Consider the following 23,347-nt stretch of genomic DNA (forward strand, 5'->3'; position numbering starts at 1 on the left):
ACACTTGTCCAAGTTGAAGCAACAAATTTTGTAGACCCTCTCTCTCCTTCACGAATGTTTAGTATGGCTGCCCAAGCATCAACTATAGATACTGGAATCTCTATATCTGGCACCATTAACAACATATCTCTCCAGTAGATTACCCTTCCTTCATACCTGAATAGTTCCTGCTCACTGGTAATAATGTATTGTATAAGCAAAAAAAATATTAATACATCAACATTATTAAATCATACACCGAAGTTATAGCAGTAACACACCATTCGATGTTAATATTTCATTTAACGAGAATACACCAATATATATAGAGATATACACTAATAACTATTGAGTATCACACAAAACCTAAGAAACTAGATGTGTCAACACAGACAACCATATAAACACACCAATGGTTATCAAATAATGCACTAGTTAATATATGATAATTATACACCAATATTATTATACAATGCACCAAATATATTTTAGAAATACACCAAGTAGAATGTGTTGTGCTTACAGTTCTGGGTTAGGGTTTTCTAATACCCATTGTCTGATTGATTCCTCTATTGAAGTTATTGGGGCTTCCAGATCAGTTGCATATATGCGGGCCTTAGGTCTGATTGGGCTGTTCCCTCTAGCTGGTCTCTTTCCTTTGTCCAATGGTTGGGGTGGGGGTGGTGGATCTGAAGCAGGCCCCTCTTGAATTTGGTCTGCCGGTGTGACCTGTAACATTTAGATTTTAATTTTTTTTTTCTTTTTGTCACGTCGCCAATTTAATACAGTGCATTACCTCATCATTGTTATCAGCAGGTGCATCTGGTTGAACCCTTTGTCCATCTTCTTCTCCTTCAGTTGCTTCTTCACCCTCATTCATGTTCAGCTCAACTTCTTCATTTTTGCAGCCTGATCAATGTCTTGGTAGTCTCGTGCAATATCATTCACGTCCGCCCAATGTCTATTTTGTTCCTCTGGTGTCAATCCAAGGCTGAAATATGGCATATCATTTAGAAAATTTCTCTTGTTTACTGCACGGACAATCTCATCTACTGCCTTCAAGAACTCAGGGTCACTCCAGTAGGCATCCTCTCTTTGAGTAAAGGTTAGTTCTCCATCATTTTGTGCTCTGAATCCAAGCATTTGCCTAGCAGATTCAAACATATGCTTGAATGTATCATGCTCCAATACTGCTGCAGGTGCATTTTCAATTAGCTTTGATATTCTCAATAGGCTCTGTGCAATTGACCTAGTGTGGGTGGTAATCTCATCAACAAACTCTTGTACATGAAACACTATAGTATAAACACACCAATACATATTGTAATATACACCAAATATTTATAAAAAATACACCACAGTCAGATAATGCACCATATTACACACAAAATGCACCAATTACCATTGTAGTGGTTGGGTTACCTGTAATCCTTGTGGCAGTGGTGGGGTCTCTTCTTGTGGTGGGGGTGGGGGTGGGGCTTCACAGTGTGTTGTGATCTCTAGTGGTAAGGCAGTATCAACGCGTCCATATCTGAATCCTCCAGACTTGAGCTCATCCTGTTGTCGTTGTCGGAGCAATTTAAATGTCCAGCTATTCATGGCAGGGTAGCTTCTTGGGACAGACCTCCGGTAGAGCACCACACGGTCAACATAGAATACCTGCATTTGGTACTTTAGATTATTCATAGGGTGATGTGAAAGTAATTACAAGGTTGTTGAGTGTCTATTTACTGTTAGGAAAACAATTGGTCCTCCAAACCTTCCATCACAGCTTTCCAGCCATGCCTTCTTGCTTGCAATGAGTGAATTGATCGGCATTCTACACCAATTGAGCCTCTTGATGTTGTCAACTTGACGCAAGTTGTCAATGTAGCTTTGGTTCACATAACCATTTATCTGTGGCTCCACTAACACACTCATAACAAGTAGTGCAAAATGCCGTTTGAACCATGGGTCAGCAGCTCTCAATGTCAACATTTTTTAGCCATCTTGCATGGGGTGATGTAGCCGTCAGCCCTTCCAAAGATTTTTCTCCAGTCTGCCAGGAGATCAGATACTGCTTTACTTTCCCTCTTAGTGATTTCTATGTCTCCAAGCGGCAGTCCCAATGTCACAGCAACATCTTCTTCTGTGATCTGTAGTTTTTGGCCATTTTGCAGATTCAATGTGTTGCTCCTTGCATCATAGTTTTCAACCAGCCACATCCCCAGTTTCCTTGGAAGGTTTGTGATTTTGAGGTCAAGAATCCTTCCCAGCCCAATGTCTTTTATACTCTGGCGTTGTTATTTGGTTAGGGCATTAATGGGTTTTGTTAGCTGTGTTGGCAGTGGCCTTATCTTTAGGTCAGTATCTTCATTCTCTTGCTCCAATGTATCTATTTCATCATTTGAGCTGTCATCAACTTCTTGTTCATGCACTTGTTCATCTGTCTCTGTTTCATCTTCTATTCTGTCAAGGAATGTCATTGCTTCTTGTTTTCTCTGCTGCCGTGGCTTTGACGAGTCTCCTTGGTCTAATGCCTTTCTCTTGTTGTCTAAAATACACAGATGGTAGGACAAAAATACACCATGCATAAAAATTAAACACACCACAACACTCTTTACCAATATTCAAGTTCCAAATCCCAGAAATCACCAATAATAAACGATATATACACTACATTGATGTTCACCATAAAACAAATAACACGTAATGAAATGTCCGGCCTGTAATGCTCAAAATACACCGACTGTAGGATAAATATGCACAATGTACAACAAATAAACTCACAACAAATTTTTCACCAGTATTCGAGTTATACATTACAGAAAACACCAATAATAAACGAAATATACACCACATTAATGCTTATCATAGACAGACAACACGTAACGAGATACAACAAATTCATAATATGAAATACACCAATGGTAGGATAAATATGCACTGTGTACAAAAATTAAACACCCAACAGTTTTTTCACCAATATTCATGTCACAAATACCAGAAAACAACAATAATAAACGAAATATATACTACATTAATGTTTATAATGCACAAATAACATGCAATGCGATGCCCTAGTATGAATTGTTCAAAAGAATACAGCGATGGTAGGGTTAAGATGTTAGTTGACACATTGAAGTTAAATATTACAGAATACACTAATAATAAATGAAATATACCATTGCATGCTCGTTGTTTGTCTTTGTTCGCCATTTGTGTGTTTTGTAGCGAATCAGTGTCGTAGAAGACGGTTCGTGTCCCTCTCAGAACGCAGTGGTGTGTTCGGCTATAGTCTCCTCTCTGTTCGTCGTTGAAGTTTCTCGTCGTTGCAGTGGTTCGCCTAGCTTTCGTCGCCGGAGCAGGAGCAAGTTGGAGAGGGTTCGGGACTTCGGGATTGTGAATAGGCAGATGGGACGGGGTATTTACTTGCAGAAGTGGAGAAGTGATCAGTTTGAATTGAACGAATGGACAATTTTGCCCTCTATGTCGCAGTGATCTTTAAGTGAAGCGCGCAATCATCTCAATTATGGTGCGTTGGATTGGACTTGATCAACGGATGGAAAATGACATCACCGCCTCACCTTAGTGTATAGCCGCACCTGATCTTGCCTCCATATATATATATATATATATATATATATATATATATATATATATATAAAAGCACAAAAAATCATCATATATAGTAACAAAATAGTGAATGATAAGAATCAATCAATCAATTATGAATTATTAATTAGGAATAAGGTCCAAATTGACCCCTGAACAAAACGTGAAAGTGCAATTAGGTCCTTAAACGTAAAAAAAAATGCAATTACCCCCCTCAACACCTCAAATATGTGCAATTTGACCTGATAGCAGGTTAACATCCCATCTAGCAGGTTGCATATGTGACGTGGACGATGACTTGACATTTTTTTTATTTCCTTTCATTTCCTTCTTTTGTCTTATTCTTTACAAAACAACTAACTCTAGCAGTTGTACGTAATATTCCACCGTACAAGCAGGATAAATTTCATGAAAAAATATTTAATTTTACACAGATATATTCAGTGAAAAAGATAGACCAAAAACAATAAATATTCAATTTATATAACTAATACAATGAAAAAGATGGACCAAAAACATTAAATGTTCAATTTATATAAGAAATATAAGATGTTAATACTTTTAGAATGAAAGATGATCCCCTTCACAGTGCACTTCCTATCATTAGAATCTGCCAAAAAGTTGATGTAGTACCTAGTTCTTTTGTGTGAACATACACCCAAAAATTAATCTCTAGGAAGCACAATATTTGACCATGTAATCACAAGTTTCCACAGTTGGATCAAAATATAATTACAAAAATAATAGGTCACAAGTTTTTCCACTACTGATTCCAAATATAGACCAAAACATTCTAAATTGTTCCACTACCTATTCTTCTTGGCCAATGCAGTTGCATTCCTTCTAACAGATAGCACTTGTTGTCCTCTTTGTCCAGGCTATATAATGCATAAAACTTAAAACATTAGTCATACTAATTAAAACATCTAAAACTATATTAATTTAACATTATGATTCACTTACATTTAATATTTGTGCTCCACTGTTTGGGTTGATGTACACACCAAAGCCACCATAACTTTTTCTATTTTTAGTTGTCCTAGAACCGGAACTTGAAGCTGAAGCAGAACCAGCAACTGAAGCAGAACCAGAAACTGATGCAGAACTAGCAATTGAAGCAAAACTAGAAGCTGGTATAGAACTTTTAGCAGGACAAACTTTCTTTTGGTGTCCCTTTTGTTTACAAATGGAACATGTCATAATTCGCCCTTGCCTTGAAATTTTTCCAACTGGAGGTTCATTAGGTTCACGGGTTCTTTTTTTCTTTGGCCTACCCGTCATTGGCCTTGGTAAATGGGCTAATATTTCTTCACTATTAGTCCTAGGCCGGCTGATGTCACCATTAAGTGGTTGGATAGTGTGACTGTAAATGTTCTTCTAAATATTCTTGGAGTAACATTTATGAATGTACTGTTCTGGATATTGGCCTTTATCAAATATGGCACACAATGCATGGGTACAAGGTATACCTGTTATCCCATGTATGTACTGCAAATCTTTTTCTTTAACAAAATTTCCCCCATGGTGTATTATTAGTTCTACACTGGTGCACATGACTGGAAAACATAACAATAAACACTTCAGTCTAGGCAATTAAATTAAATAGAACATTATCAATTCAATTAAACAGAAGTATAGCCATGCATGGAGTTGCAAATGAGGATATTATGCATGCATTGGTTATGTGTGATTATACAAAGACCATTTGGGCACTATCTAACCTTCCATCCCCAAATATTGTGACAAATATATTTTATGAATGGTTTAGTGAAATGTTAAATATTCTAGATTCTGATGGTGTTGCCTACGCAGCTGCAATTATTTATCACTTATGGAGAGCTCGGAATGCTGCGGTTTGGGAAGCATGTTTGCCCCGGCCAAGAAGATTGGTAGCCATGGCCAAAGCCGATTTTGCGACATGGTGACACATACATGGGAACACGCCAAGGACGGTGATGACGCCTTCTATACCGAACAACACCACTGCAGTAATTGCTACTGTCCAGGAAGCCGAAGGGGAGTCCCACGAATTAGGCATGGCCCATGCAGCTCATCACGCCGTTGTACACCACACTCCAACACATTTACTGCCCAAATGCTATGTCGACGCGGGATATCGCCATGCAGACAATACAGCAACAGTAGGAGCGGTATTAATAGGGCCAGGTGGACAGTTTATCTCGGCATACAGTGCACCCTTGCCACATTGTTTTTCCCCACTAATGGCTGAGGCGTATGCATGTAAGGAGGCCCTATCTTGGATACGCGACCGTGGAGAACAAAATATTTAGTTATTTACTGATTGCCAGACCCTTCAAAGTTATTTGACCACACCACAACTGCTATCACGATCGTATATTGGCTATGCTATTGATGGATGCAGGAACTACTTATCTACTTTTAATTATAGTCATGTTAATTTCATTCCTAGATTGCAGAATTATTTAGCACATAGTTTGGCTTCTACAGCTTTTCAGTATGATACAGCTATGTATTGGGATACTATCCCACCTGATGCTATTGAAGCTTATTTATAAATACAACCCATTGGTTGACCTTCAAAAAAAAAAAATTAAATAAAAGTATAGAATACTACAGTATCAATTCTAACAAATAAGTCATCTATAACAAAGTTAAACATTATACATACCCGACTAAACCCAGACCAAACTAACAACACATACAGAAGCAAATGCATCATATAAGGAAATTATAAACAAGGCCATAGAAAATCCAGCATTCATGATTCATGTGTAATACACCTAATTAGTATATGTTTAAACAAATTTATTTTATTCCCTGCCCATCTATCTAAAGCTCAAACAACCCTTAATTAAGACATTTAACATTCATTCCAATACAGGAAATGTATTTCTTTTGGGCATTCCATCAAACAACATGGGGGCACACTCAATGTTCCATTTAACAAATAAGCAATTTTCTTCTTTTTCCTTAGGGTTTAGGGTCCACATGGCTGACTCAATGTCCCATTAAACAATGAAGCAATTTTTTTTTTCTTATTTAGGGATCACAAGTAAGAGTCAAAGTTCAATAAAGACATACGACAAGCATGGACCACCATGTATAAAAACAAAGCAGAGATGTCGTGGTTTCAGATTACACCCAACACCCAACAGAACACATACTATAAAATAGAATGAAATTAGTGGAAAACACATACCTTAAGAAATTGAAAGTGCGAACTGATGAAGCTATGAACTGATGCAGGTACAAACTGATAAAACCAAGAAGCAACAACGAACAAGTTAATAGCTTTCACGGGCGTGGTTTGGGAATTTCTGATGCAGGTACACGGTGAATGGAATTTCTGATGCAGGTTTGGGAATTTCTAATGCGTAGTTTGGGAATTTCTATTGAAGCTTTGCCTTATACACGGTGAATGGAAGAAAGAGTAAAGGAAGGAAAGGAAATAAAAAAAAATGCCAAGTCAGCATACACATCAACATATAACCGGTTGGATTGAATTTTAACCTGCCATCAGGTCAAATTGTACATATTTGAGGTGTTGAGGGGGGTAATTGCACTTTTTTTTTTTATTTTTAACGTTCAGGGACCTAATTGCACTTTCGCGTTTCGTGCAGGGACCAATTTGGACCTTATTCCTATTAATTATAATAACAAATTTATTTGCCACATATTTAAGCAAATTAATTTCAAATTATTAATTTGTGTGTAACAAAGATTACAATATACATTTAAAAAAAAAAAAAGATTACAATATACATTTTTAACACAGGCAAAAAAAAAAAAAAAAAACCTTTATTCTTTAATTACATAGTTTAGCACTTATATTCATTTCTTATTTCTAAATAATCTTTCTTTAAAAAAAAAATTATTAACATCTTGAAACCTTTCATTAAGTTAATGTTAAAGATATTGAAATAACAACTTAATTAAAGTATATAGACTATATTGTTATAAATATATCATTATGTTGACATTATTATAGATTATATAATGGTTGTAACGGTTCTTGTATTTATGTCTCCATTATATCTTCCGTTATGTTTATACGCTATATATATAGAGGTGTTGTGGTTGTATGATTGAGAAACATATGAATGAATAAGATGATTCTCTCTTATCTCTCTATTCTGATTTTACTTTTAACACGTTATCAGCACGAATGTTTTACCAATGGGTTATCGGCTTTGATCAGATGGAGTACGATCTAGAGATGTTGCAGCAGACTGCCGATCTTCGGATCGTGGATTGTGATTATGTTGGGATGGATGAGCGGATTGCGAGGGGTTTTCACCGTTGTCCAGAATCGTCTCCAACACCAATCCGCATCATCGCCGAAATCAGTTGACCGATAATGATGTCAAAGGCGTAGCAATTTTTTCTGATCAGACGATGGACACCCATCCTCAGATCGATCGCATGCCTCAGCGGTTTTTTTTTTTTCAAAAATTGCAGGTTTAGACATCGGCCTTTGGGATCGCAGATCATGGTGCGGCTGGTGGGAATGCGCTCAGATCATCCTCGCGATCTTTTGACGGGTTCCTGTTCGGTTATCGGCCTCCGATGATTCCGAAGCTATCTCCACCACTTGTGGCCACCTCCTATGTCCAAAAGATGCATAGGAAAGAAAAGAGAGCGGCGGAAGCTAAAAGCTGCGATCGGCGAACCACCCAAATCGCTGAAGGGGTCGCATGTTCTACCGAAATCCTCGAATGTCAAAACCCAGAATCTGAGGAATTTCAAGGTCAGAGCTGAAGCGGGTCATCTTCGTTAAAGATGGATGTGAAATGCTTCAGACACTATCAATGGTTTCCCCTACCATCCTTTTATGCCAGTGGCTGCCACTTCGCCGGGGCACCAAAGATTTGCAAGTCTTGATGTGTATGACGATATGGTCCTGAGCGGAAAAGAAATCTATCTCTAGGTGTGGAGCTTTTATTCATCCACTGCAAACACTGATTCTGCAGATCAAGATATCCAACCTGAGGATTCTAAAGTTATAAATGGCCAACTGGAGCTAGAGAACCTCCATGATCAACCTTTACTTACAAACCGGTTTCATCTGTACCCTAATTTGTTTTGTATAACAGCTTTTATAATGTTCCATCCCACCAAGTATGCGGCTATGTTGTCTGAGAAAGTGCAGAAACATGGAGCAACTGGATGGATCGTGAATACTAGTCGTTCCTCGACCAATAGAGAAACGCCGGGAGACTAGTTTTCAAGGCAAGCGGCTAGCTGCTGCATCTTGGTCTTCTCTTGGTTCGAATGCCACTCCAGGTAGGTTTAATTCTGGTCTGAATAATGTTCAAATTGATTCTTAGGCTTTTGTTGATACTGCCCTTATATTTGGTTCAACTTCTATGCTTTCTAATAATCTTAATATGCATAGTAATGTGGCTTATAGACCGGGAACACGAATTTGTCTTTTGTTTGGTCTGTTTTATGGGCAACCGATCTTTATAGATTTACAGTATGCCACTGTGATAAACTACTTTCCTACAATTAGCAAAATCCCAAGGTGATGAGCATAGTCTGTGATTTTTGTGAAGGCTTCTTTTGCTGATCTTTGATGTTCAAAGATAACTCAACTTTAATTTGATGTCATCTCATTGTTAAAATGTTTTTCTGGAGTTTTTGAAAAACTTGTTGATTTAGGGAAATGCACAAGGTAGTTAAACCTTCCTTACTAGATATATCATGTCATGTACTTGAAACCAAATGTACAAACAAGGGACATGGATTGGACAGAAATGAAGGGTACACATAGTATGTGCTCGATAATGGATTGTATTATGCAAAGGTTAGTTTTAAATGTTTTTTAAATACTTATATCTAACATGTGGTATCTATGCCTAGCTGATTAAGATATGCTTCATGACCATGTTTATAATTATGTCAGTGAATTATTCTTAACAGTAAGCAATATAATTGGTATATTGCATTATGCTCAAAATTTGAGAACTTCTATTTGTTCAAATTTGCTTTATAGTTATGTGAATCATAAAACAAAGAGAATTTGTTGTTTTCTCTTGTTGATAACAATTATTTGCTATAGGCCATGACTGCTACAACGTGAAGCAAACTTTTAAGACAAATATTGTTAAAGGCATAGTATTATTGAGCTTTAAACCACAAAACAGTGACATAGTTTTGTTAAGGTGCACCTGTCATTGCTAAACCTTAGCTTGCATGTGATTAAATGCTATGACCTGTTTATAGTGCAAGTTTCTGCTATATGAGTTTTGGGTATACGAGATTTAAATTTATAGCCTTCCTTTTTTTTTTTTTTTGTATATTTATTTGTCCAGAAGGTAGATTAAGGACTTTAATTCTCTAAGTCACCCTTTTAAGATGAACCTTGACATTGAATTGTTGACCAAAAATGGTCCATCTATCCAATTAATCCCCAAAGGATTGCTATGACGTTACTATGGTCTTTTTTTTTTGAGTCCAAATCTGACTCACTGCATATCATTTTTTTTTTCTCCCCATACACTAAGTACGTGGTCTAAAATATACCATTTCCCTATCTGCGTTTTATTATTAGTATGCAGTTTGATTTCTTGTATCACCAGTTCACCACCATAACGTACCTCTAGGGCTATGTTGATTATATCAACCTCTGTCTGTTACCTATATACTCAGTGCCCATGATAGGGGAAAATAAGTAATAAGCTAAGGTACGTTGATTGCATACTTTATAAAGATCGGTTCACGGCATTAGGGGGAGATATGAACCCAAATTTAATAGAATGCCGAGAAACTTCATAAAATGAAAAGATCTTCACTATTTAAATCTACGTATTAGTTAGACTGAACTGGAAGTTCAAAAGATAATCTATTTGCGAAAATTAGCAAATAATCTGCCAAATATATCTATTGATCATACTGATCATAAAAAGAGTGACTAGGTCCCATATATATACCTTCCCCAAACTTGGACCAAATATATCTACCGGTACTCCTTGACACTAGAAGTGTAGGAGATCTATCAGTGAAAGAGATATGAATCATAATACTAGATCTAGTAAAAACATTGTCACTCTTGAAATAGAATTGAATAATTATGTCCTGCAGACGTTCGTCCAGATGACGAAAAATCCTAGTAAAATTTATAGGTACACCAAAACAAACGTAATACTAGGGATGCGGAACGACCATATCAAAATATCTTTGGGAAATGTCTAGAATCTGGTTGTTTTAGAAACTGCCATTAACTTTTACAAATATGGGAGACATTTATAAAAGGTTATAGTTGTCGACAACATAATTGCCATTACAAATTGCTCGTTATATGATAATCTGGATCCAGAGTTAGGCACCGGAAGTGTCATGACTATTTAACATATAAAGGAGCAATTAAGGCATAGTTCGACTTGCTAAAATGGATATATTATGAAGCGAGTTTGTAGCTTATGGGTTCACACGGAGACCCTTTTTCAAATATACTTTTCCACAGTAAATGACATTAAGTTCCGCTACATAATACAATTGGCAGAATAATAAATTTAGATATGCAGTTAAATTTATCTTGAAAAATCCATTATCCTCATATAGAAGGAATAATATTTACCATTATGTGCTCAATAAAGAGTTGATAATGGATTTATTTATTATCTCAATCAATATTTATGTGGTAATAAAGAGCTTGATGATGTCAGTTCATGTTTAAAGACTGAGATTTTTGAAATAAAAAGATTGTGAAAGCTATAAGTATTATCTCGACTTGAAGATCGAGTTTTTCCTTGAAGATTTTTTTTTACACCAGTTAGCCAATACTTGATTTTTATTAGATACTTATACAAATCAATATATAATGGGCTACTGTAACACCCTCAAATTTAATTCTCAAAACAAACTATAAACAAACTTACTAAAAATAGAAACTGCTAAAAATAGAATCCCCGAAGCGTGCATACCTCAATTTAGAAACTAAGTAACAATTCAACTTACAAAATAAATTTAAGTCCTTAATAATAAATGAGGGTGAAACCGCCACATCTAATCTAATATTGACTAGATGTAAGGCTCTAAACCATAACATTCAATCACCAACTTAATCCAAAAATTAAAGAAAAAAATACAATCTGAATCAACCACTCTAAAACATCATAAATGGAACAACTACTAAGTTCTATCGCACGCTCTCAGCCAACAACTTATTCATTCACCTGCATAAATCACAAATAAAAGAAACACAAAACAATAAAAATTAGCAAAATATTGCTAAGGTTTACTCCACCCTGTAAAATGAGTTTAATATAGTATATATTCACATTCCAAAACAATTAGCCACAAGGCTTAACAATTCCCAACTTCAACATAACACTTACTCCACATCACAATCCACATAGAGATTTTCTCAACTTAAGATTTCAAAACAATCATTTTCAAAATACCACGTTTCCAAAAGAAATCATTTTTAGGAAATATGGAGGAATATCAAATCAAATAATGGGCAGGGCTTAATTACTTAAGCCCTAGTGAACAGTAATCACTCTACTGAACACTACGCAAAAATCCCATTTAAACCAACCAAATAATGGGTAGGGTCTTATTCAATAAGCCCTAGTGAACAGTACTCACTCTACTGAACACTACACAAAAATACAATTTAAGTGGAATAGAACTAATACCTTAAGTGTGCACACCCCCAATGGGTTTCCAAGCCCAACGGGTAGTAACTAGTCCTAGTAGCCAGGATACGTTTCTACTGATTACTACTCAACAGGGTAAATACCCTAGTGGTAGACTCCGCTAACCACTCCTCAAAATAGAACAGGACCAAAAGTCCTAGTGAGACAGGATATGTTTCTACTACAAACTCCTCAAAATAACAGAGAATTTTTAGGTTCCCTAGTGAATCAGTATATTTCAACTGTTCACTCCTCAACAAACTGGGTCACAACCCAAGTATCCAGAATTCATAACAGGATACTACACAAGTCAATAAAGCCTTTTTATCCTCCATCTTTATAACAATGATAATAACAATGATATTTCTCAGGTATGCAACTTCCCAACACCTCAAATAAGAAACTGATAGAAATTTTCAAAAACTATGACCTGGATTGCAGAATTTACTGAGAAAAATCGGTAATACATTTTCACATGAAATTTTCCAGATAAGAGGTAAAGTGAGTCTAGATTATACACAAATAATTTCAAGCCAATCCAAGGTGTAAAAGTATTTTTTTGAAATTGTTTCCCAACACTGTGCCAGACAGAAATTAAACTGGCAGAACACTGCCTCAACTTCACAAAATATTCTGGAAAAACCTAAACATATTTTTAATCAATACTTTTGACAAACATCAAGTATATCAAGTCTAGATTCTCCAGAAAACATTTCAAGCAAAAATAAGTTTAGGAAGCATTTTTCACGAATTTTCCTTCCCAGCTGCGCCAGTCAGAATTTTCACAGGCAATAATCAAATTGAATAAAAATTTTCCTTTTTAACCACCACAAAATCACTTTATCACATATTGTTGGAAAAATAGCATTAAAATGGAATTTTAAGTGGCTATTTTGTGGTATAATTATCAGTGGGGTCCACTTCCGATTTGGGTCGGGTCAAAGTGGATTCGGGTTCTTCGTAGTGAGACGAAGAGATTGATATATTGTACGCTCAAAACGGATAATGGGTGAATGAGATATTTATTCTCAAAGTAGACCCATTTGAGTTGGAAAATGAAGGGAAAGAAATGAGCTTTTGTCCCACATTGGTTTGGAAAGAGGATTTCACCCCCCTTTTATACAAAGGCTCTTTTGGAGCTTGTAGAATTGTATAGCATTGAGGCCCTCTACGAGCGAGCGCGCGCGGGGGGAGGGGGTGCAAATCAAATTCCAACTAGAGATGAGTTCAAAAAGGCTTGATGATTCAAGCCTGAGCTCGTGTGCGCCGGCCTTGCGGGCATAAGTTATGCCAACTTTCGGTATCAATTTAACTTGGTTAGTTTGCATAACTTTCGATATCAATTTAACTTGGTTAGTTTCGGCCAGTGAGGCTGAAACTTGGCTAGTTTGCATAACTTTCGGTATCAATAATTTAACTTGGTTAGTTTCGGCCAGTGAGGCTGAAACTTGGCTAGTTTGCATAACTTTCGGTATCAATAATTTAACTTGGTTAGTTTCGGCCAGTGAGGCTGAAACTTGGCTAGTTTGCATAACTTTCGGTATCAATTTAACTTGGTTAGTTTCGGCCAGTGAGGCTGAAACTTGGCTTGTAGTTTCGGCCTGGGGCTGAAACTTAGCCAGTCTGGGGTGGCTGAATGCCAACAGACAAATGTGGGATTAAATTCTTCTGTTACGGATTTAATTTGTAATTAACTCCAATTTTAATTTAAATCCCATGAAATGGCTTGCTGTTTCAGATGTTACAAAGCCAAATTTTATTGACTTGCTTAATGCTATTTAGTACACCACTCCCTATATAAGAAGGGGTAGAAGGCAGCAGTTTTTCCCAAGCACATAGGGAACAAACTCACACAGGAAATTTGGTTTTTCAGCTTCAAAACACTTCTGCTTCTACTCCTTTCTTAAGCTTAACTGTGTTCAAGGCTTTGCTCTAGTTCGCCAGGTTCGCTCGTTTGGGTGCTCAAACGTCGAACTGTAGCGTGTTTTATCCTGGGAAACCTAGGCCACGACGCTCCTAGCACTTGTGGGAGGTGGCAAATAAGGTTTTAAGGAAAGAATGGTCTCTTGACTCACGCTAAAAACCCTTACCCATACACGAGCCATCTTTCCTTCTTTCGGTTTTGGAATATGCTTCTAAGCTAAAATCCTTCTCGCTATTTGATTTAGTTGTGGATTGGATTTATAATCTGAGGATTATTAGTTCCAATTTTGGTTGATATATATTGGTATATCTTTTTCATAGATATACATGCATATATAACCTTTGGGTCCGTTTTATATATATTTGTGTGTATATATATATATATATATATATATATATATATATATATATATATATATATATATATATATATATATATATATATTTCAGATAAATATCCAATAATATTTTATATATTTGTGTGTGTATATATAAATATTATTTTTGGGATATTAAATCGATTTTGGTTCATTATCACCAACACATATATCTATGCAACCAAGGAAATATATACATTTTTACAGAGTAAAACTAAATTTGATAGACATAAACACTTGCCTGGATTCGTACAATCAATCACACACCAGAATCGAGTCTTACGTTTACTCCTCTGCAGGAGACTAACCAGGTTGAAGGTTCATATACACAAAGAAATCACATATAAACATATAAACATATAATCATAGAAAATTTTACCCCAAGACAATTACATAAACTTACGAATTGATGACTCTAGATAGAAGAACGAAAATTAACGTGCAGAAATTCTCTTTCGCTGAAGTCGGAAGTGGGAAAAAAAATAAGAATGTTTTGGCTCAAGATGATGATGAAGGAGGGGAGGGTTTAACGAATCGGCTACTGATGAGGAGGACGGGAACAATTAGTATGAAAACAATTAAAGTACTACTTAAATACTTAACTAATAACTTGTATTATAAATAATAATTCTAGTTGTAGGGAACTAAAATACTTAAAAGCTTAAATATAATATTAACATACATAAACATATATATGAACTAACATACGTAACATACATATATTTAAATAATAAAAGAATAATGATGGACCATATTGTAAAAGAATAATATCTATATACTAAAATTTTATTTAAATAATAATAATATGAGAAAATTTTAATTTTGGTCCACTGACTATTGGAGTTGTGTTAATTACAACACTTGACTTTCAAAAATGTTAATTTAGTACCTTGACTATGCAATTCTTATCAATTTTGGTCACGCCGGCCAAATTACCGGCCAAATGTGACTAAAACTGGTTGTACAGGAACTTGGGTACTGGCTATTATTTTTGTATCCCCACAATGCTAAGTCCCAAAACTGGTTGTACTATATTTACCCCCCATTGTCCTATAAAAGGACAATAAAGATTGTGTCGCTCAAATGATAAAATAATATATAATGAAATCTTTTTTATTAAGATATTATGGTGTCAATCATATACCCACGTGAGCTCCAGAAGAGTCACGAGATTATTATAAAGTATATTTGTTCCATTGACAATTGTACATATTTATTTACAAAATTCCTTTATACATTTTGGAAATTTAATGTATGGCATCAAGATTGTTATCTTGAGGGGGAGTATAATTTTACATGATGAATCAATCCTAAAGATTGATGACTAACGACACATACATCATGCACTCTTTTCCTCAACTATTTTTTTCCACTGGTTTTTCTAATGGGGGTTTTAACGAGGCATGAGTATGATATAGTAATGACAATGGGGAAAAGTTGTAAAATAATTACTTAAATGGACAAACTCCAAAAATCCTGAAGATTATGCAGATTGTGCCTTGAAGGCATATGGTTGTACTCTTTTTCCCTTAACTAAGTTTTTCCCACAGGGTTTTCTTAAGTTAAGGTTTTTTTTAATGAGGCGACCAATACAATATATGTTTTTACATCATGTACTCTTTTCTTCAACTAGGTTTTTCCCACGTGGTTTTCCTAGTGAAGTTTTTAATGAGGCATGAATATATTTTCTATTGTACTCTTTTCTTGTCTAGGTTTTTCCCACAGGGTTTTCCTAGCAAGTTTTTAACGAGGCAAGGTCATGAACAAATAATGTCCAAGGGGGAGTGTTATAAATATATCATTATGTGGACATTATTATAGATTATATAACGATTGTAACGGTTCCTGTATTTATGTCTCCATTTTATCTTCCGTTATGTTTGTACACTATATATAGAGGTGTTGTGGTTGTATGATTGAGAGACAGATGAATGAATAAGATGATTCTCCCTTATCTCTCTATTCTGATTTTACTTTTACCATATATATATATATATATATATATATATATATATATATATATATATATATATAGTATCAGAATTCACAAGTCATCATATGTTAACAGCTCATAATACTAAATTTGTAATACAAAATTACTGAATTTGAAAAATAGTTTCCTGTAAGCTAATATATGTTGAAACATCAGACTCATCATTTTCTTGAAAAAAAAGTGTTGGTAAACTATTAAATTTAGTAGCAAATTAAATTTGGATACAAAATTGTAAAACTACACACATAGACACATTTATTAAAAACATAAGTAGCAAACATTTTGCAGGCTCAATAAAAACTGAATAGTAAAGTAACCAAAAAATTTCCATACTTTTCACAATTATTACTTGAATATTTCTCGAATGAACATAACTATTGAACAAACTCTCAATTATATTTCAAATAGGAGTTAATTCCACCAAAAGTCTCTTATCTTTGGGTGGCAATTCAAAATTTATTCCCAGACTATCGGTTTTGTCATTTAACATCACAGACTATTATTTTTGGACACTTTTAGTTCTTCTCATGACTTTTCCTATTTTTAGTAAGGAAATTTTTGTCTATTCATATTTTTCTTTTGTTACATTTTCTTGTTTCAACCAGTTTAATTGGTTTAGGACCTTACTAAAAACAGGTTGAAAAATACGGTTACTAAAACCAGAGGTTACCTAATGTTTGAAACCAACTAAACTAGCTAAAATCTAAAAAATAACAAAAGAAAAATATGAAAAGTCAAAACTACCCTTACTAGAAATAGAAAATGTCTGAGAAGGACTAAAAAGTCCAAAAATAATAGTCTGGGATGTTAAATGGCAAAAATGATAGTCTGGGACTAAATTTGAAATTGCCACAAAAGACAAGGGACCTTTGATGAAATTAACAATTTCCCCCTTTTTGATGATGCCAAAACCTATACTCTAACTATAAGGCCGAATCTTTAAAGAGAGCTTAAGTTTATTTAACTTTGGCTAGATAGTTGAGTTTAACATGAGTTTTCTAAGATATATAATTGTTAAAGTAAAACTCAACACACACCAAAAATACCTTCATTTATAAAAGCTTTCACGAGTTCATTACATTCATCAAAAGATAATGAAGTTTACAAGAAATGATTTATGTAAGCTTGCCTGTCTCGTGAATGTCTTGAATGTCCAATTTGGTGTTGATTTTTTTTTGAAGCACGGCAAATTTTTGAGTAACCTCAAGTTCCATGTAGTTTGTAAAAGCTACTATGATGTTGTCTCCTTTTATGACTCCTTTGTTCCACCAAAGCAGGAATTCCGTCGTGCTCATCCCATTTTCAAGTGTTCGTCCAGATTCTTCTAACATAAGAAGGATTGTTGTGTGCTTCAAGTCTCTATCAGCATTTCTTTCGATCAAATGATAATCAGATGCTTTGGCTCTCATTTCCTTTGCTTTGGCCACATCATTTTCTTGATTCTTTATAAAATCATTGATTCTTTTCTCTCTTTGTTCCTTAGCTTGATCAATCTCTTGGTTCTTTCGAGCAAGGTTTCTAATCTATTTTCATGACTCCTTCCACTTTTAGATGGTGGTATTTTGTATCCATGAAATCGTTCAAAACTTCCTTCAACATATGGTATGTATGTTACCCCACAGTTTTCAGGATCACGAGTTAATTACCCTTTGTTTTGATTGCCTTGATGGATGCTAGGATGATGGATTACCCCCTATTGGCACGCGAGATGTCTGACCAATAGGTAGTTGAATGAAGTGAGATTCATGAGGTGCTCTAGGTGCTCCAACACTACCATCGCCTCGGTTTCTTCTTTCCCCCCTTTTTGGCATCATCAGGATTACAAGTTTCTTGAACGGTAGACAGATTCATTATCAACTCCTTCGGATCTATTATCTCCATCTTCAAGTCAAATTGATTCTGATTATTATTCATCACATTATCATAGATGATACTTGTTCTTTCACATGACAAGTCCACTTGGTTGTTCTTTCAAGTTGAGCTTGTCCAGTTTGAAGGGTTTTCAAGACTTCTTGGTTGTCTTCTATTGATTTCTGTAGATTGTTCAGCATTGATTCGGTATTACGTAGAGATCGTAATACAGCTTGTTGAAATTCAAAGTTAAGATTTGATGATTCTGTACTGGCAGAAGGTCGAGTTGATAACTGTACAGATTGTTGGAGCAAAGGAATCTTATTCTCAATGCTTTCCAATGAACTGAGAACACACTGTTGAAAAACTTGATCTCTCGGAGATGATCCCATCAAAGTTGGCAAGTTGTTCTTGAAGAATTCATTAGCCGTAGTGACTTCAAGCAGTAATAAGGACTTCATCCCATCAACACTGTCTCGTGTGTGACGTGTAACTCGGCTAGTTTCTCGAAAGCATCTGTTGTTTCTTTTGTTAAAGCATCTATGGCAGCAAGAATGGCTTTTGCATCACTCCTTGGTAAAGTGGAAGGAGGTGGCATAGTCAGACTTTCATCAGGTTGTTGCCTTCTGTCCTCGTGGCTGGCACCAAAGATACCAAAGATGCATCTATGTTGCCATAACTGGCTGAGCTTAGACTAGGGTCAACTCTTGCTGAGTGAAAGGTTTGAAGACCTTCTTCAACTCGTGTTGGCTCATCAACAATAATCGCAGGAGGTTATTGAGGATTCAGCATTGATGTAGCAGAATCCCTTGGAGTTGAATCAACATCTGGTGAGGGACTGCTCTGAGTGTCTTCTTCCTCAGATGTTCTCATAACATCTACTCATGCCAGTGGTGAGGTATGTAGCAACTTCATGAAAAGGAATATTAGCTAAAACATTATGTACCTCATCATTTTGTGTGGGTGAGGCAATGACTGTGGGTGGCTGTATATCCTCAGTAGCAGGTGGATTCGTGTATGGCTTAGCACTGAATGGTTCAACCTCAACTTGTTGAGAAGCATTGTTATCTTCCACCATTGGTTCCAACTTAGCTCGTGGAGTCCGAGTTATCATCTTGGTGGGTACTGGACAATTGCTTGATCCTGCTTCAGGATTCGGGTCAACAAAGAGTGTATCAAACTTTGATTGCTTCATAGCTGCTATCAATTGCTTATATTCTTCTCTAATAGCCTCTGCACGAGTTTTGACTTCACCAATATTGGAGTCTTTCCCTTGGTTGGATCTCTTCTGGCTAATTTGTGTACATAGACTCGTTGGATTTCATCCAATTGCAATGCAGCATATACATCTTCAGTTCCCAGCTAGGCCAATGCGAATTCCTCCTCTTCAAGCATGTGCTCTAATCTTTCAGCAATGAGGGGAAGCTTAGAGGTCCGCTATTTTGCCACTTAAGAACTCGGTGAAACTGTTCAGTGATTTGCTCGTCAGTGAACTGAGCAGGTGCATCACGTTGAGTTGGAGCAACAACTGCAGCTGGAAGTCTAGATACATGAGCAGCAACTGGAGAGACTGTAGGTGTTGAAGTCTCTATAGGTGGTCTTGATTCGGTAACAGTTTCAGGGACAAATTGAACAATCTCACGTGCAATCTCAACTATTACCTCTGATGCATTTTCTCTCGTCACCTCTTCTGTTTTAGAAGGTTCTTGTGGGAGGTTTGGAGAAATAATGATCTCAGGTTCATTGGAGGTGTTTCCTTCTTCCTGATAAGCTATATCCATCTCGTCAGGTAAAGGCAAATCAGATTGATCAACTACGGTGAAGGACTCGGTTTCACATTCTTCACGAATCGTGTCAGCCAGATTTTCTTCCCCCGGGAAGATGCATCAATCAATGAGATGTCCTCGTCCATAACTTGATGTACTTTCTTTATGAGACGATTTCTCTTCTTTGCTAGCTCAGGTACTGGATCATATTGAGGGCTCGTGTTCATCTCAAGTTGTCTTCGCTTCAGTCTGATACGCTAAGTAAATTCAACAACAGAGGTATCAAAGTCAAATTCTTCAGATTCAACAACGTCATCCATGCTCTGAGATGCAATAACAAGAGCTGGAACATCACTCCTTTTCTTGATTAGTTTCTTCTTTGTAGGTTTAGGGGGAACCTTAGAGGGTTTCTTTGGAGCCTTGGATGACTTCTTTAAAGCTTTGGATAGTTCGGGCTCTGCAGCCTTTTTGGATCTTTTGGATTGTTTGGTGGTTTCACTAAGACATTTTGCCCTTCTTTTGTCATAATTTGGAGGCTTGGAATTCATAAAGTAATCGATTCTATGAAGGTCAGCCTAATAAGAGAGTTTGAAACCTTTTGACGTCAACAATTCACCTACCAAAAATCCAAAACCAACAGATTGCGCTAACCTACCCTCAACGATATAAAGATCCTGCACATATAACTTCAAGAAATCAAATATGACTTTGGACCAATCTACTAGATACTCATGCAAAAAGGCACTTATGTAACACCCCAGATTTTCAAGACTTTTTAAAACTTATAATAAAGGTAGAATCTCATTAAATCCCAAGAAATAAATACAAGCGTACGGGGTGCTATGCCACACCCGGGCTAGAGAACCCGAGTGCACAGGCTAACTAACTAATATCCTCAAATCGTAATTACGTAAACGTGGCACGCAGGCCAAAAGGGAGAACTATCTACTTCTATACTCCAGGTTCTAGCGCGCTCCAGTGACTTAATCTTCTGTGCCTGAAAGCCAAATATATCTGTTCAGCGAGAGATGCTGGTAACCCACTCCAACACGTTGAAATACAATACATATAGAGATATATATAGTTATACGAAAACCATTTTGAGCATGAAGATATAACCTACGAACACTAGCTTTAAAACCGGGAATGACTCGACAGATAAGGCTAGACACAAGCACAGTTATAATGAGCATATGCAGTTCACAACAGATAAGGCAGATAAGGCAAAGCATAAACAATGATCATAACCCAACATGAACAATCCCCAATATAAATCCCATAGTCACATCCCTCAAGACACTCGTAATCACAACTCGTCCATGTCACAACACATAACACACTTTGTTGGCGCCACAGGACCAATCGCATGCCCATACATGAGGGTCAGCGCATATAGCTCTGACACGGCCCCGCAGCACCCTGCCCCGTATCGCAACACGGAGGGGTCGATCGCAACCGACCGATGAACCGCAGCTCATCATAGTGTTTGATCGCAACCAAACAGTGGACCGCAGCCCAAGAGAATGTCATCTGACCGCAGCCAGGAAAAAGGACGAACCGCAGCTCGTATAGAAACGTTTGATCGCAACCAAACGGTGGACCGCAGCCCAAGAGTATCAATCTGACCGCAGCCAGCTTCTGAACCGCAGCTCAGGATAACCAATCCGATCGCAATCGAATTGGGGTAACACACACATAACACATAGCAAGCACATGCAACCCACATTACACATTAGGAAGGGGGAGAAAACGTATCACAAAACCTATGCGTGATCCATCACTTACTAAGAATAGTCCTAGGGGGTTCATACTTCTTCCACCTAGGTCAACGAGATACCAATTCAACTAGCATGCAATATAATAGACCCATAAACCTACGAACGGTACCCGAAACATCAAACTAGACATAGGCACAATAAACGGAGTCTGTTGGGACACCACGGGGAACGGGGAACATCAAACGGGGAAGCCGGGGTCCCAAGTTGGGGGAATTTCCAGCGGGTAGCCGGTGGGTGGGGGGGCCACCCGCCGGACTCACTGTTCCGGGCAGCGGGTCGCCGGCGGGCAGCTGCCCGCCCGCCGGCTGCCCGCTGCCGGATATACTATTTCCGGCCGTCGGTAGGTGGCGGGTCCCCACCCCCCACCTACCCCCCATTGACTCTTATCACATAATTTCGCCCCGGGAACCGTTGTGGAACCCGAAACCATGCTTAGACACTTTACAACGCAATTAACGACAACACGTAGACGATTAACGAATCAATACAAGAAACGAACGGCACATAACCTATCATGCTTTTCTAAATATAATCAACACCCAAACATGCGATTTCCCCACCCGATAATCCAAGAATAAGATCATACGATACAACCTAGGGTTCTAATCACTTTTATATCAACAAGAATACGGTTCGTCTTCTAATTGCAAGATTCGGTAAGAATAACACATAAACATCAAGAGCATCACACAATTATCAAGAACGACACATAATCATCAAGAACTCCATATAATTATCAAGAATTCCATAATCATCAAGAATCTTCCAATATCAAGATCATCAAGATCCCTCATGGGATCATCACATCAAACATCAATAATAATCATCATATCTCGCCAATACACAATAATATGGGGGACACCCTAAGGGGGAATCATAGCTATGAAAATAGGTTTTGTTGAGACATGGGTTACCTCTTAGCCTTAATTAATTCCTTGGCTATGAAGGATCTTTCTCTAAGCTTCCTTGCTTTCTTGATTTCTCCTAAGGGGATTCTTGGAGCTCTTTTGGTGGTGGGGCGTTTTTCTTGTGGGAGGGATTCTAGGTGCCCCCTAAGTTCCCTATTTATAGATCTAGGGATCTTATTTAGAGTCTAATCCTATTGGGATTAGGGGTTAGGTTTATATATGAGGGCCCACGGGCTATGGTGGGCCTTTTTCCCTAATTAATCATTATAATTCATTCTTTCTCTTGGGCTATTAATTAATTAATTAATTAGTTTTAGGACTCGTAACACGGGGTGTTACAACTTAACACTTTAAGCTTATCTTTAGATATATCATCTGTACCAGAGGCTTTGCTTTCAAGAATTTGGTTAAAGATATCAACCGTTAATTCATAGTCTAGTTGCAGGGTTTTTTTCTTGATGGGATATCTTAAGGTTTTTGGAGCTTTTGCAGAACGAATAGAAGCATAGAACTTATCTTTGTCATATATGTCGCTTCTGAAGGATTCGTGTCTG

The sequence above is a fragment of the Ipomoea nil genome, unplaced genomic scaffold, assembly GCF_001879475.1.
Source record: "Ipomoea nil cultivar Tokyo-kokei standard unplaced genomic scaffold, Asagao_1.1 scaffold2783, whole genome shotgun sequence".
NCBI lineage: Eukaryota > Viridiplantae > Streptophyta > Magnoliopsida > Solanales > Convolvulaceae > Ipomoea > Ipomoea nil.